General features: G+C 48.5%; 1 protein-coding gene across 7 annotated transcripts in view; it reads right to left on the reverse strand.

Annotated features, from left to right (window-relative positions):
• The window catches only part of FNBP1 (formin binding protein 1), a 91,850-nt gene that overhangs the window by 61,864 nt on the left and 15,281 nt on the right, over positions 1–14,705 (reverse strand). The window lies entirely within an intron of this gene.

The raw sequence follows: 14,705 nt of genomic DNA on the forward strand, positions 1-14,705 counted from the left end.
CAATTGCTACTCCACCTTACGCACCTCTATAAATCTGCCTGTTCTCGATGGTTTCCTATGAATGGAATCATACATTATGAGGTCTTTTGTGACCAGCCCAATGGCTTCCATTAGTACATAATGTTCACTTAGCAGAATGTCTTCAAGATTTTTCCATGTTGCCACATGGCTCGGTCTTTTATCTCTTTTTACTGCCAAGTGGCATTCCGTTGTATGGGGACACACACATTTTGTGTCTCCATTCATGGTGGATGAACATTGGGGTTTTCCCAGTTTGGGGCTATTATGAATAACGCCCCTGCAAATATCTGTGTAGATGAGTGTTTCTGTTACTTAGACCTTTTTAGATTTAAAAATAAGTTCAGCCCCCTGCTATCTGCAAAGGCCCTGTGGCAGGTATGTGCCTTGTGCTGATGAGTAAGGACCCCAGAGGGCTAGACCAGGAGAAGCCCCAGGCATATTAGGAAATGGGGTCAGAGAAGAAAGGGCCAGACTGTGTAGAGTCCTCTAGACTTTTGGTCTGAATGAGCTGCGGAATCATGGGTCATATAGAGGTGCCGTGTTGTGAAGGAAGCTTCCAAGTACGAGTCTCTCCAACCCGGGAGACAAGACACTTGGACCACAGGGTAGCAGGGTAAGTGGTGAGCAGGGGTCAGACTCTAGGTGTCCAGCAACCCCCAGGATCAGATGTGAGTGGAGACTCCAATGTTGCTGGTCTGAGCTTTAAAAGGAGAGGAGGAGGGGCGCCTGGGGGGCTCAGTCAGTTAAGCGTCCGAGTTCGGCTCAGGTCATGATCTCACGGTTCGTGGGTTCGAGCCCCACGTAGGGCTCCGTGCTGACAGCTCAGAGCCTGGAGCCTGCTTCGGATTCTGTGTGTGTCTCTCTCTCTGCCCCTCCCCTGGTCACACTGTCTCTCTCTCTCAAAAATAAACATTAAAAACATTTTTTTAATTAAAAGGAGAGGGGGGGAAATGAGAGAGGCAGGTCTGCCGAGAATCAGACACAGTTTTAGCTTTGTTAGGTTGACATTCTAAATGTCAACCGGGTAGCTGGATGGCTGAGGGGGACGGCCAATGCTAAAAAGATCGGTGTGGACCTCTCCGGCATCACGTGGGTGGTTAGAGCCTGGACTAATCTCCAAAAGAGATGAGATCCCAAGGGAAGACCAGAAATACACAGAAATGTTAAGAAACCGATGGCCTTTTTACCCAGCGGCCCAAGATCACCGGTGTTTCCTAAATTCTGTCATCTCCTTCAACTGTGACGTCACTGACTTTGTCAACGTGGTGGGAATTTCTCAGATCTGTCCTCTGTGTCCCCAGAGGCTGACCTGGGCACATGGACCGCAACGCGGACTCCCTTGCCCTCCGGGTCGGTCAGATTCATCACAGAGGCTCTGGCCCATCAGAGGGCGGGGGATTTAGATACATCTGCAGGTCCTCTCGCTGCGAAACTCTGGGTTGGCTGGGTCCTCGACCGAGGCCACAGCTCTGGTCAGGAACCCGTGCCCTGTGGGCCGGAGGGGACCACAGCAGCTTCCCACCCTGGCTGGCCCGGGGTTCTGCACTAGATCTTAATTGCTTTTCCTGAACCTTCTCCACAGCAAGGTAAATGTTCCTCTTACTAAAGGACTTTCCTTGAATGTGCCGTGTGTTCTGACAGACTAGGTGGGGAATGTTGTGGCCAGAAGGCAAGTTGAGAGCAGACTGATGGTGGAGGCTCCCCGCCCCCCAGCACAGCCTCGGACCTTCTTATCTCCCCTGGTCAGAGCCTAGGGCTAGGCTGAGTCACAAAGAAGGACTGAGGCCCCGGAGGAAAGGAAGGAGGAGACAAAATCAGATTTTGTGTGTGGTTTTTTTTTTTTTTTTTTGAAGAACAGTGCTCTTTTATAAAAGGGACTGTTTCCTGGTCTCTCTTTTGAGGCCACGCTTTGCTGTTTTAAGCTCTTTTTTTACGGCCACTTTTCTCCATCAGGCAATTTAGGAATCCAAGAATCTCCAGTTTCCTAACAGACACAGGGATGAAACCGAACCGGGATGGGGTCCGAGGGCGGGAACGCACAATCGGACGGGACCGGGGCAGTGGGAGTGAGACGCAGCGCTGAGGGCAGGGCCGCGGGAGAAACTTGAACTTCAGAGGAAGGGCAACTGCAGGCGGCTTTCCTGAAGACCACAGAGGTCACTTTAACACGGGACACAGGGCAGACTTAGGGGAGGGTCCCCATTTCACAAGCACGATCACCAATCACTTTCACATTTAGATTCAAAANAGTGAATTCTCTGACCACCCCTCCATTTAATATTTAGGAATAAATATGAATTGATTCCAGGGGTGCCTGGGTGGCTGAGCTGGTGGGGCATCCTCCGACTCTCGATTTCGGCTCAGGTTGTGATCTCACGGTTGTGAGTTCAAGCCCCCCAGTGGGCTTTGCACTGAAAGTGAGGAGCCTGCTTGGGATTCTCTCTCTCCCTCTCTGTCCTTCCCAACAATCTTTCTCAAAATAAATAAATAAACTTAAAAAAATTTAATATGAATTTATTTTTCAAGCACGGTGTGGACTCTGACTTGACTGGCAAGCTTTCTCCCACAAAGGTCTCCTCAGCCATAGTTCTGTCAGACTAAAACAGTCACCTGGGCGGCTCAGCCGGTTAAGTGTCCGACTTTGCCTCAGGCCATGATCTCNTGAACATTTTGCACAAAACCCAAGGCGGGTCCCAGGCGGAGAGAGGAAACGCACACTCAAGAACACGCAGAAAGTGACAGGCATTGCCAGGAAGGGTTGACTCGGCTCCAGCATCAAAGGAGTCCTCTCAGAAGACGACAGTCCTGCCTCCCCGCCANAAATGAACATTAAAAAAAAAACAAAAAAAAACCCAGGGGTACCTGGGTGGCTCAGTTGGTTGAGCATCCGACTTCAGCTCAGGTCATGATCTCCCTGCTTGTGAGTTCGAGCCCCGCGTCGGGCTCTGTGCTGACAGCTCAGAGCCTGAGCCTGCTTCAGATTCTGTCTCCGTCTCTCCGCCCCTCCCCTGCTTGTGCTCTGTCTCTTTCTCTCTCTCAAATGTAAAATAAAACATAAAAAATTGAAAAACAAAACCAAAAACAATCATCTGAGAACTATTACTTGAGACCCTAACGTTTCCAGTGACCTAAGGAAAAATCGAGGTGTCAGTGATTTTCCTCCTAATCTTCCTGTCCTGATATGCGTTCCTCCAAAACTCATTGGGCTTCAACACACAAAAAAATTCGTGGTGCTGACCCCTTAGGAAAGCTGGCGGGTGGGACCGGGGCCCTCCTGACCGTCCTGGGCATCGTACGGCCACCTAACAGCGGTTCGCCTGCATCCAGCTCTCTCTCCCCTCCTTCAGTCCGAAAGGCCAGTTAACAGTTACAAGGTAAACAAACGGGCTTTGCCAGATGGGTCTGTTGTTTCTGCACAAACAATGGCAAAGCGTTTCTTCGCGGGACAGTGAGCAAGTGTGTGTCTAAAAAGTGTGTCTCGGAGCGCTACAGAGAGAGGAATTGTTCTCTAGAAAAAAAGAATAGGGCTTTTGGAACCACAGGGTGAAGTCATCACCGCGCTCCTCTACCGGCAGAGAGACAGGAAATGCCATCTCTGGACCCAGAGAAGCGCTCCTGACGGTCTCCTACAAGCAGATGCTTCCGTTGCACTTCGAATGTACTAACAGGCTTTTGAAAATGCCTGATGGTATCGCAGGGGATGGCTAAACTTACTTGCCTTTCCACTTTTTTTTTTTAATGTTTTATTTATTTCTAGGAGAGAGAGAGAGACAGCGTGAGCAGGGAGAGAAGGAGTCACAGACTCCGAAAGAGGCTCCAGGCTCTGAGCTGGCTGTCAGCACAGAGCCCAACGCGGGGCTCGAACCCACGAACCGCGAGATCATGACCTAAGCGAAAGTCGGACGCCCAACCGATTAAGCCACCCAAGCGCCCCTTGCCTTTCCACTTTTTGGTTGAACCTTAAAAATATATGGAAGGGGCGCTTGGGGGGCTCAGTCGGTTCAGCGGCCGACTTCGGCTCAGGTCACTATCTCATGGTCCGTGGGTTCGAGTCCCACGTCGGGCTCTGTGCTGACAGCTCAGAGCCCAGGGTCTGCTTTGGATTCTGTGCCTCCAACTCTCTCTCTCTCTGCCCCTACCCCGCTCATGCTCACTCTCTCTCAAAAATAAACATTAAAAATATATATATATACAGATAAAATCTATACAAATAAAATCATCCTTCCAATTTTTTTAAAGAACTCTCCCAGTGACCAGGGGCAGCTAAGGTAAGAATCACAGGGAACCTAAAATAAACAACCACTAACTTACAGAAAAACTTCAGTGGCAAAGCTTCCAAGAAGGTACTACTGCGACAGAAGAGGTCAACCTCAGGCTGTGAACATGTTTATTATTCACACTCCACAATTGGGTCCAACAGCTGCTTTTTTTTTTTTTACTAGATTTATATATGAGAGACCATTAATTTTTAAAACTCCATAAAAAAGCAAAATATAGCACTGATCTGAGAACAGCCACTTCCAAAAAAAAAAAGTGGAAAAAAAAAAAGAATAAACACTCAATTGAGGACAGTCAACCATCTGGAATTTTAAATAAAACTCAGATTCCACAGATGAGAACAAAGGAACACAAAGACTTGAAAAGGCCAACGGAAAAAAAAAAGGAGCTTGCAGAAAACATGCCTGTGACAAATATTATAATTTCCTCAAAACCCACAGCGTGGTGGGTCCAAACACTGGCAGCTTCTAAGCCCAACTCGGGATTAATTAATACCGCTACGAATCTGTGTGGCCTGGGGAGCCGTGGATACGGGCTATGGGGGAAACTCGACCACCTTCAGCCCTGCCCAAGGGAGAAGGTCACCCCCACTGCATTCCCAAGCACGTGATGTATGGCAGTCGCACTCTGATTGATGCAGTTTGGTCAGATGGTTAAATAAAGAGATTTTATTTGGGAAGGCCTCTTCTCCCCAATATATTTGTAATACAAATAGCTTCTCAGTGAACTTGTTTCAAGTTCCTAAAGCGCCTGCCTCCAAGTATCCTGCTTAGCTGCTTAACTCCACCCATCCCCCCGGCCATCTGGGCACCAGACAGGGGACCCCCTCACGGTCCGGCGGCCAGCGCCAAGTCCCCTTTACTCCGTCTCCTGGCTGTTCCTGTCATTCTCATGCTGGCTTTCGCCACCCAGAATGCTCCTGTGCACAAGGTACCGGGACTCCAGAAGGCTCTTTGACCTGTTCTTCAGGATAACCCTTTCTTTCATATTCCTTAACGTTCTACTTGTTCTGAAGAATCCGATTAACTTTTTTTTTTTTTTAAAAAAATAGGTTCTATGCCCAACGTGAGACTTGAACTCACAACCCCGAGGTCAACAGAATGCTCTATGGATGGGGTCAGCCAGGCGCGCCCTGATTAGCACCCAGGATGACCTTCAGCAGACAGTGAGGCACGTCCCTCACTTGACCTCTTCTTCCCTGGGTACACAGGCACTACTTCCAAATCCAGACAAGGAGACAAGAGTTTCAGACGGAGGGCCAGGCTGCCCAGGGGTGGGACTTGAGGGGCAGGGATCTCTCCCTGAAGGGGCCGAAAGCTCTCACGATGGGCTTCAGTCATTCATTCCACACATGTTCATTGCGTGCCCGCATGTGCGGGGGCCTGCGGTAGGTATAGGAGGAACACAGGGCAAATTAAACCAAGTCCCCGTCCTTGTGAAAACTAGTGGACACAGAGAAAGAGGGAAGGGGACGGGGGTGGGGGTGTGGGAACAGCGGCATTTTAGATGGAGAGGTCTAGATGACGTTTCCTCTTCCTTTTCTTTTTTCAAAATTATTTTTAATGTTTATTTATTTTTGAGAGAGAGAGAGAGAGCACGAGCAGGGGAGGGGCTGAGAGAGAGACACACACACACACTCACACACACACACACAGAATCTGAAGCAGGCTCCGAACTGTCAGCACAGAGCCCGACGCGGGGCCCGAACCCACGAACTGTGAGATCATAACGTGAGCCAAAGTCGGACGCTGAACCGATGGAGCCCCCCAGGCGCCCCTGGATGATGTTTCTTGCACAAAGTATAGGAGCGAACTTGCAAAGGCCTGGGCGCACACCCTTCTGAGCAGCGGGAGCAGCAACAGAGATGCCCTGAGGTGGGAGAGGGCCCGGGCTGTTCAAGAAACAGCTGGTTCCCATGTGATCAGACCGAGGCGGGGGAGAAGTCAGAGGCAGGCGAGGGCTCGGCTGAGGACAGCTTCCAAAGCCGCATTAGCGTGATGGAAAACCATGGTGACGCGGTCCGATCTGCGCTACCGCAAGGCTGCACGGACTGCCCGGCGTGTGGAGAATGTCCCCAATGTGGCAGGTGCGGCAGAAAGACCCGGGAGGGGCCGCTGCACCTGCTCATGGCGCAGGTGGAGACGCGGAGCTGTGCCACGGACCGCGGGGCGGGCCGGGAAGCCGAGGGGTGCATCGGGAAGCCTGGGGCATTCCTCCAGGTGAGATGATGAGGGACTGGACGAGGGTCGAGAAGGCTTTGGATTCAGGACATTTCCTGAAGGTAGAGCCGGTCACGGGACCCGATACTATACAGAAGATGGGGTGTGAAGGCCAGAACAATCCAGGTTACAAAGGTGTGCCATTTACCGACGGGAGGGAATGCAGATCGGAATGGGGAGTGATAAAGGAGTTTCGGGGATCCAAAGTTTCTTTGTGGACGGGATAAACGGGCCACTGTGTCCCCAACCCACAGCCCTGGGGCACGTCTCCCGGTGCTGCCGGGCTCCAGGGGCCCCCGCGCTCAATGGTGCACTTGGGGGGGGGGCGTGGCGCTGCATCGGGCACAAGGCGGGAGATGGCAAGCAGGTGCCTGCAGAGAGGAGAGTCCGTGGGGACACAAAACAAAGGTCAAGTGAGTCCCGGTTCTTAGAAGAAAAAGAAGCTGTCATTCTAGCTCCTGAGGGAGAAACAGAGAACCCAAGGTTGCACTTCAGATCTGTGCAATCGAGAACAGGACTTCAGTCCCCTGATAACCAGCTATGCTATCCCATGAATGACAGGGCCGAATGTCAACGGTTCTGCAGGTCACAGAACCGCCTTGCTGACAGGCCCCTGATGGACACAATGCCACTATCACACGTTCTTTCAAACCAAAGAAGACGTGACAAAACAAAACAAAATGCACCTTCTAGAAATCCATTAAACCGGGGGCTACCAGCGGGTGCCCCCTCAGCATGACCTTGGCAAAGACCAACAACTTTGTTAGGGCTCCTCGTTTTTTTTTTAATGTTTTATTTATTTTATTTTATTTCTAGGAGAGAGAGAGAGACAGCATGAGCAGGGGAGGGTCAGAGAGAGAGGGAGCCACAGACTGAAACAGGCTCCGGGCTCTGAGCTGGCAGTCAGCACAGAGCCCGACGCGGGGCTCGAACCCACGAACCGCGAGATCGTGACCTAAGCGAAAGTCGGACGCTTAACCGACTAAGCCACCCAGGCGCCCCTTTAGGGCTCCTCGTTTAAGATTTATCTGCATAAAAGAGGTAAGAGCAGGAAGGGGAAACTGTTATGGAGAATCCTGCTTCTCTCTCCTGGCCACGAAATCTAAAATCCCTCTTGGTTTTTATCCCTCGGGTACTGGCTTCGTAACAGGGCACCTATTGCTGCATCTCAACAGGGCCGACCGGATCCGAAATGGATTTGTAATTACACGATCATTTACGTAAGTGCCTTTTCGTTTTCGCTTTCCTTCATGCTAGGTTTTATCTCTCATAAAAACACGTTGGAAACCAAGTAGGGTCAGTCTGTGCTGCAAAACTGCCTTGTAGGAAATTAAGTCCCTCCCTTCGTTTCTAAATAGGACCGACCCGACCCCAAACTTCAAGAAGAATGTTATCTTTTAGTATCTCAGGGGAAAAATAATTACTGGTCAATTCTATGTAATGCGGTGTCTTGTAAGCACTCTCTCTGAGTTTCCAAAAATTTCAGTGAGTCACTGAAGGTATTGTATAATTGTTTCCTCTAGAACTTTTCAGATAACCACTGCCAAAAAGCGATTCTGCTCCTGGCCAGTATTTTGTACCGAACCATACTTTCCACCTGCTGGGAGAAGTTTACTTAGAGGTTCCAGTAAATGTTGGCCAGAACTTCTTGACTCCCCGTCTGGGGTTAGAAATCTCCATAAATCTCTCTGATGTGGTTAGTGGCAATCACTGTGGATTACCCTGAGACGGACTCGGAGCTGGAGCTGCCCCGAACAACATCTCTGAAATTCTCTAATAATCTGATGCAGTGTGCAGGAATCACCAACGAGAGAGGGTATTTACTTCCATTAAAGATCATTACTCTTGTAAATGACCAAAGCCTAATTAAGAACCATAAATCACGTACGCTTTGACCTCGTCTTCTCTTTCTGGGAATTTAGCTTGGAGAAATGATCTCCACCTTGCGCACCGAACAGCTATTAAAGTGATGAGTTCGTTGCAGTATTGTTTATATAAGTAAGAAAGTGATCAGAAACTGGGAATGGCCGACGGATCAAATATTAAAGAATTAATTAAGTGTATAATAGCATTAGAATAATACATAGCCACTGAAGTTCTAATGATTAAAATTGTATGTTTTCATGTGGGAAAATGGAAACTGCTTGTGATATTAAATGGAGAATAAATAAAAATATAAATTACATCTATACAGGACTCATGCTTAAATATTATGTATATTTATATAGGTATTATTTATACATATCTATATCTGTCTCTCTCTATACATGTCAGTATCTTTATGTCTATAAGTGATATCTAGAAGGAAACTTGGAAAAATGAGGTTCTGATTTATAAAAAATGTGAGTTTCTGTTCTTTTTGAAAAAGTTTTTTATTCTTTATTTTTGAGAGAGAGAGACAGAGTATGAGCAGGGAGGGGCAGAGAGAGAGGAGACGCAGAATCTGAAGCAGATGAACTCCCAAAAGCGAGTTCATGACCTGAGCTGAAGTCGGACATTTAACCCATTGAGCCACCGAGGTGCCCCGAATTTTTGTTCTTTAATCCAGAGTTTTGGAACATTCTATACAATACTGACAACTAATAAATGAATCATTGCACCCCTCCTTCAAAAAAAGGAGGGGGAGAGTAAATAAAGGAAAAAGAAGTTCTTTTTGCCTGTGGTCAGCTAAAAATGATGAATATTGTATTCACTGTAAATTTGTAAAAATCTAGGAAAATCAGGCAAGTATAAAATTTCCAGATTTTATACATTAAAACTCATCATGTTGCCTTACAAAGAATCTTGATTTCCCAGTAATTTTTACTTATTCTCACTGAGCGGCAGCAAATCTTGGCCATTGTCACACAGTACAGATTTATTGGGAATTTACATTCTTTTTTATTTAAAAAAAATTTTAATGTTTGTTTAGTTTTGAGAGGCAGAACATGAGCGGGGCAGGGACAAAGAGAGAGAGGGAGAGACAGAATCGGAAGCAGGCTCCAGTCTCCGAGCTGTCAGCAGAGTCCGACGCTGGGCTCGAACCCAGAGTTTGAGATCGGGAGATCACGACCTGAGCCGAAGTCGGACGCTCAACCAACTGAGCCACCAGGGCGCCCCTATTAGTAATTTCCATTTGCAAACAAAAAACTGCATACAAAGCAGCAGAACTTTGTGTACTTTGATCTACCTTCACCCCAAAGACGGGCCAGTGACTGTACTATCTCTAAAGAGAAGGTGCGCATCTCACCAAAAATATGGTTGCTGTTAGGGGAGCCCGTTAGGTGAAAACCTGAAGAGCCCCTCACTGTGGGCCCCCAGGCCTGTTCGTGCTTCCTCATGGGAACCGTTGTTGTCCCGACATCACCCCGGGGGGGTGGGGGCGGACAAGCCATCCTTCCAGACAGCGAGTCAAGGTTTCCTTTTAAGGAAGTTACTTTTGAAAAAAAAAAAAAAAAAAGAAAAATCACTGCATTTTCATAAAAACGAGCCTACAGATTTGTGTGTCAGGAAGAACATGAGTTATTCATAAATACTAAGTGAGGGGCGCCCGGGGGGCTCAGTCGGTTGAGCGTTGACTTCAGCTCAGGTCATGATCTCGCGGTTCATGGGTTCGAGCCCCGCGTCGGGCTCTGTGCTGACAGCTCAGAGCCTGGAGCTGCTTCGGATTCTGTGTCTCCCTCTCTCTCTGCCCCTCCTCTGCTCGTGCTCTGTCTCTCAAAAATGAATGTTAAAAAAAATTTTTAAATACTTTGTGAGAGAGTTGCACGTAATATGGGAACGTGGTAGATACAGACCGCGCTGCAGAAGGGCCCGTCTTTTCTTCTAAACACATGAATAGCAAGCAGCCTATTTTACAATCAAGGATTTTAAGACTTAAAGATGGAGAATGTCCATCTCTCCCTCTACTTCCTTCCTTCTTACTACCTTCCTTTCAAAGCTTGACAAAAAAGGAAGGAAACATCTTCTGCCTAATGAGCTATTTTTTTTTTTTTTTACCATGCAGACTCTTGTTAGAGATTTGTTTACTCCAACCAGCAAAATCCAAAGGAGAAATAATTTTCCAGGAATATTCCAGACTGAACTTGGAAACACTCTATAAGCAGCGATGGGATCCAGCGGTAATCCTGTAAATTCTAAATCATCCCTTTGGGCAGATAGGATTTCTGCCGCTTTATCAATGGCCCAGACGTATTATACTGATGGTTGAGACCGGTACTTAAGCAAGATGCTATCGCGGGTTGGCTGTGAGCAATACCAGCTCGACCTGAAATTTTGAAAGCAGCCTGTTTTGGGGGCCATGCACCAAGTCAACATGTTTAGAAAGGTCCACTCGGACCTGCAGGCTCGAAGAGGCTTTGTAACTTGTCTGAGGTTTCACAGCCGGTGGGGCTGCCCGAACCCCGAGACCGTGTGTGGACTGGAGCGTCTGTGTCCTTGCCTGTCCTGGCCTGACAGCCTCCCAGGCAGCCCTGGACACGCTGTCGGATTTGGCTCTCCCCTCTTGGAAGGAAGATCTGACGCACGCTGTCAGCGACAGGGCCACCAAGCGTGACACCAGCGGACCTGGATCTGAGTCCCAGCTCCGTGGCGGCCCTTCTGCCAATCGCTGTCGCCACCAGAAGGTGGAAAAGATCCCATTCTGCTGTGTGTTTTTTTTTTTTAAACATTTAAAAAAAAAATTTTTTTTTTAAGGTTTTATTTATTTCTAGGAGAGAGAGAGACAGCGTGAGCAGGGGAGGGTCAGAGAGAGAGGGAGTCACAGACTCTGAAACAGGCTCCAGGCTCTGAGCTGGCAGTCAGCACAGAGCCCGACGCGGGGCTCGAACCCACGAACCGCGAGATCATGACCTAAGCGAAAGTCGGACGCTTAACCGACTAAGCCACCCAGGCGCCCCTCTGCTGTATTTTTGAGTCCTCTTTTCAAAAATAAGTAAGATCACTCACTAATAAGAGTTGGGGGAGGGGCGCCTGGGCGGCTCAGCGGGTTGAGCGTCCAGCTCTTGATTTCGGCTCAGGTCACGATCTCTGGGTTCTGGAGTTCGAGCCCCGCATCGGGCTCTCCTCTGTCAGCGTGGAGCCTGCTCAGGATCCTCTGTAACCCCCGCCCCCGCCCTGCTCTGCCCCTCCCCTGCTCTCTCTCGCTCTTTCAAAAATAAATAAACAAGTAAAAACTAAATAAATAAAAGGATTCCCAGCTTCCTCAAATGTCATTTTAATATAATTGCCAAATGCCTCAAGAGAGGCATGGTGTTTGTATTTCTTTCCAGCAGAACATCTGACTCAGAGATGTGCGCCTTAAGTCTCCTGAAAATAAAAGGAACGGTACATATTGTAAGATCTTATTTAACGTGTATCCGTGACGCCTATAATTTACCCCATAAATGACTATAATTTCTGATAAAAAAAGGAACGGAATTCAAACTGCAGATATGACGGGCTGTACAAAAGACATGTAATTAACGGGAAGTAAACAAAATAAAAGGACCCAATCGTCACACAGCCAAGATACGCAAGGATCCTCAACCAGTGACACCAAGTCGAACTGAGGACAAAGGTGAGTCTAAGACTGCCTCTCACTACTTCTTAATTATTTCTTCTACCCTGGGGGTATTTACCAAGGGGCACTCTTCCAGGGACTAGAGATAGATACGATAGCCGAGAAAATTCTTGCCCTCGTGAAGCTTACGTTCTAGTGTGAGATAAAAGAAAACAAATGCATAAAATGTAAGATGCTGGCAACCACTATGGAAAAATAGTAAAGCAGGGAAGGTAGGGGCATCGAGGAGGGGAAGGAGGGGCGGGACTCTGTAAGTGTAAATGGGGTGGACAAGACAGACCTCAATGAGAAGACGATACTCCTGAGAAAGAAGCCAGCAGGTGAGCTCTGCAGATATCTGGGGGCAAAGCTTTCCAAGGAAATAAAAGGCCAGTGCAAAGGCCCTGAGGCAGGATCCCACAGGGCACGCATGAGGAGCAGAAAGGGAGCTGCGTGGCTGGAGGAGAATTCAAAAAAGTAGCAGGAGGGGTACCTGGGCGGGGGGGCTTAGTCAGTGAAGCATCCGACTCTTGGTTTCAGCTCAGGTCATGAATTCAAGCCCCACATCGGGGCGCAGACCCTGCTTGGGATTCTCTCTCTCTCTGCCCCTCCCCCACTCGGTCTTTCTTTCTCTCCCTTTCTCTCAAAACAAATAAACTTTGTTAAAAAAAAAAAAAAGTAACAGGAAGCCAGGTCATGTGGGCTCATATCTCACGATCCACTCCAGAAACGGCATTTATAAGGTAAAGGCAGAGGGTTCTTGTTTGGGCTGTTGGCTAAATGTCTACGCTATGTGGGTGCGTGGAGGTCAGTCCAGAGACACAAAGCACTGAACAAAGAAACAAACAGGAAGAGGGTCTAAACTCTGCAAGGTTGAGGGAAGTTCAAGCACGCAGGGAAGCAGCCCGACCTCACGTTCAGACTGATTGCACTGACTTTAGGATCCTATTAGGCAACTGCGTTTCATTCTGAACCTTCGTATTTTGATTCACTGCTTCCTTCCCATCACGGAAAATGATCTTTAATGAACGGTCCAGAAGAGGCTGTCATCGCCTGGCAAGATTTCTCCGTGTGGCCACGACGGACATTAGGGGTCGGGTCATTCTTCGTTGCGGAGGGTGCTCTGTGCGTCATAGGATGTTGAACAGCGTGTCTGGCCTCCACCCACCAGGGGCCAGTGGCAACACCCCCTACCCCCCCACCCCCCAGCGAATCCCCCAGACAACTAGAACTATCTCCAGATACTGGCAAATGTGGCTGGGGAGAAAACCAGTGCCAGGTTGAGATCCACCGCTCTAATGCGGATAAAAATCCCATCTCGGGGGGGCACCTGGGTGACTCAGTCGGATGAGCATCCGACTTCGGCTCAGGTCATGATTTCACAGTTTGTGGGTTCGAGCCCCGCGTCGGGCTCTGTGCTGACAGCCAGCTCAGAGCCTGGAGCCTGTTTCAGATTCTTTATCTCCCTCTCTCTCTGACCCTCCCCTGCTTGCTCATGCGCTCTCTCTCTCTCTCTCTCTCTCTCTCAGAAATAAATAAAATATAAACTAAAAAAAAAATTCCATCTCGGTTGATGAACACATTTTTTTTTTTAATGAATGGGTTGATCTTAAGGCATATATCTGTTCCTAACTTCTAAACACACCCAGAGCCACCTATTTATAGCTTAGAAAGAAGTAAACGCCTAAGACGTTCCAAATACCTTCCTGCTGCAGGCCCTTTGCACTGGCTGCGCTCCCTCTATCGTTTGTCCCAGGCAACTCCTCACACGTCGAGCCTTGTCAGAGCGTTAACTGTTAACTAAGGGCCCCTGGGAAGCGTCTCCCTGATCCTGAGCCCGAGCATGTGACATATTCCTATCTTCTGCCCCCAGAGCACCTGCACTCGTACTTTGTGGCCACTCTCACGACTGCAATGAAATAATTATTTTGGGCATTAATACTTAACGTCTCTTCCATTTCGGCAGGAACGATATCTTCCCTGTTGGCACAAGCGATATCAGACCACCGAAAGAATTGTCGTGGACTCAAATGTGAATGAAAGTGTGTTTTTACAGGCCAGCTTTAGTGCCTTATTACTAACATAGTATGATGCGCTTCCTAAGGGATCAAAGACCAGCGACACAGACCACGGCTTAAAAATAAATCTTGTAGGGGAGCCTGGGTGGCTTGGTCGGTTAAGCATCCGACTCTTGGTTTCAGCTCCAGTCATGATCCTGTGGTTTTGTGGGTTCGAGCCCTGCATCAGGCTCCATGCTTGTGGCGCAGAGCCTGCTTGGGATTCTCCGTCTCCCTGTCTCTTTGCCCCTCCCCCACTTGCCCTGTCTCGGTCTCTCTCAAAATAACTAATTAGACTTCAAATAAAGAAATAAAATAAATCTTTTAGGATGAAACCTTCGCGATGCATATACTTTCTGTGACGGTACGTTTTTCTCCTTCGCTAATAATAAAAGCCATGAGGGGTGCATGGAGGGCTCAGTCGGTTGAGCATCTGACTTCGGCTCGGGTCATGAGCTCATGGTTCGTGGGTTCGAGCCCCACGTCGGGGTCTGTGTTGGCAGCCAGCTCAGAGCCTGGAGCCTGCTCCAGATTCTGTATCTCCCTCTCTCTCTGACCCTCTCCTGCTCACGCTGTCTCTCTCTCTCTCTCAAAAACAAATAAAACATTAAA

Source organism: Crocuta crocuta, unplaced genomic scaffold (genome assembly GCF_008692635.1).
Source record: "Crocuta crocuta isolate KB4526 unplaced genomic scaffold, BGI_CrCroc_1.0 scaffold35, whole genome shotgun sequence".
NCBI classification, from domain to species: Eukaryota; Metazoa; Chordata; class Mammalia; order Carnivora; family Hyaenidae; genus Crocuta; species Crocuta crocuta.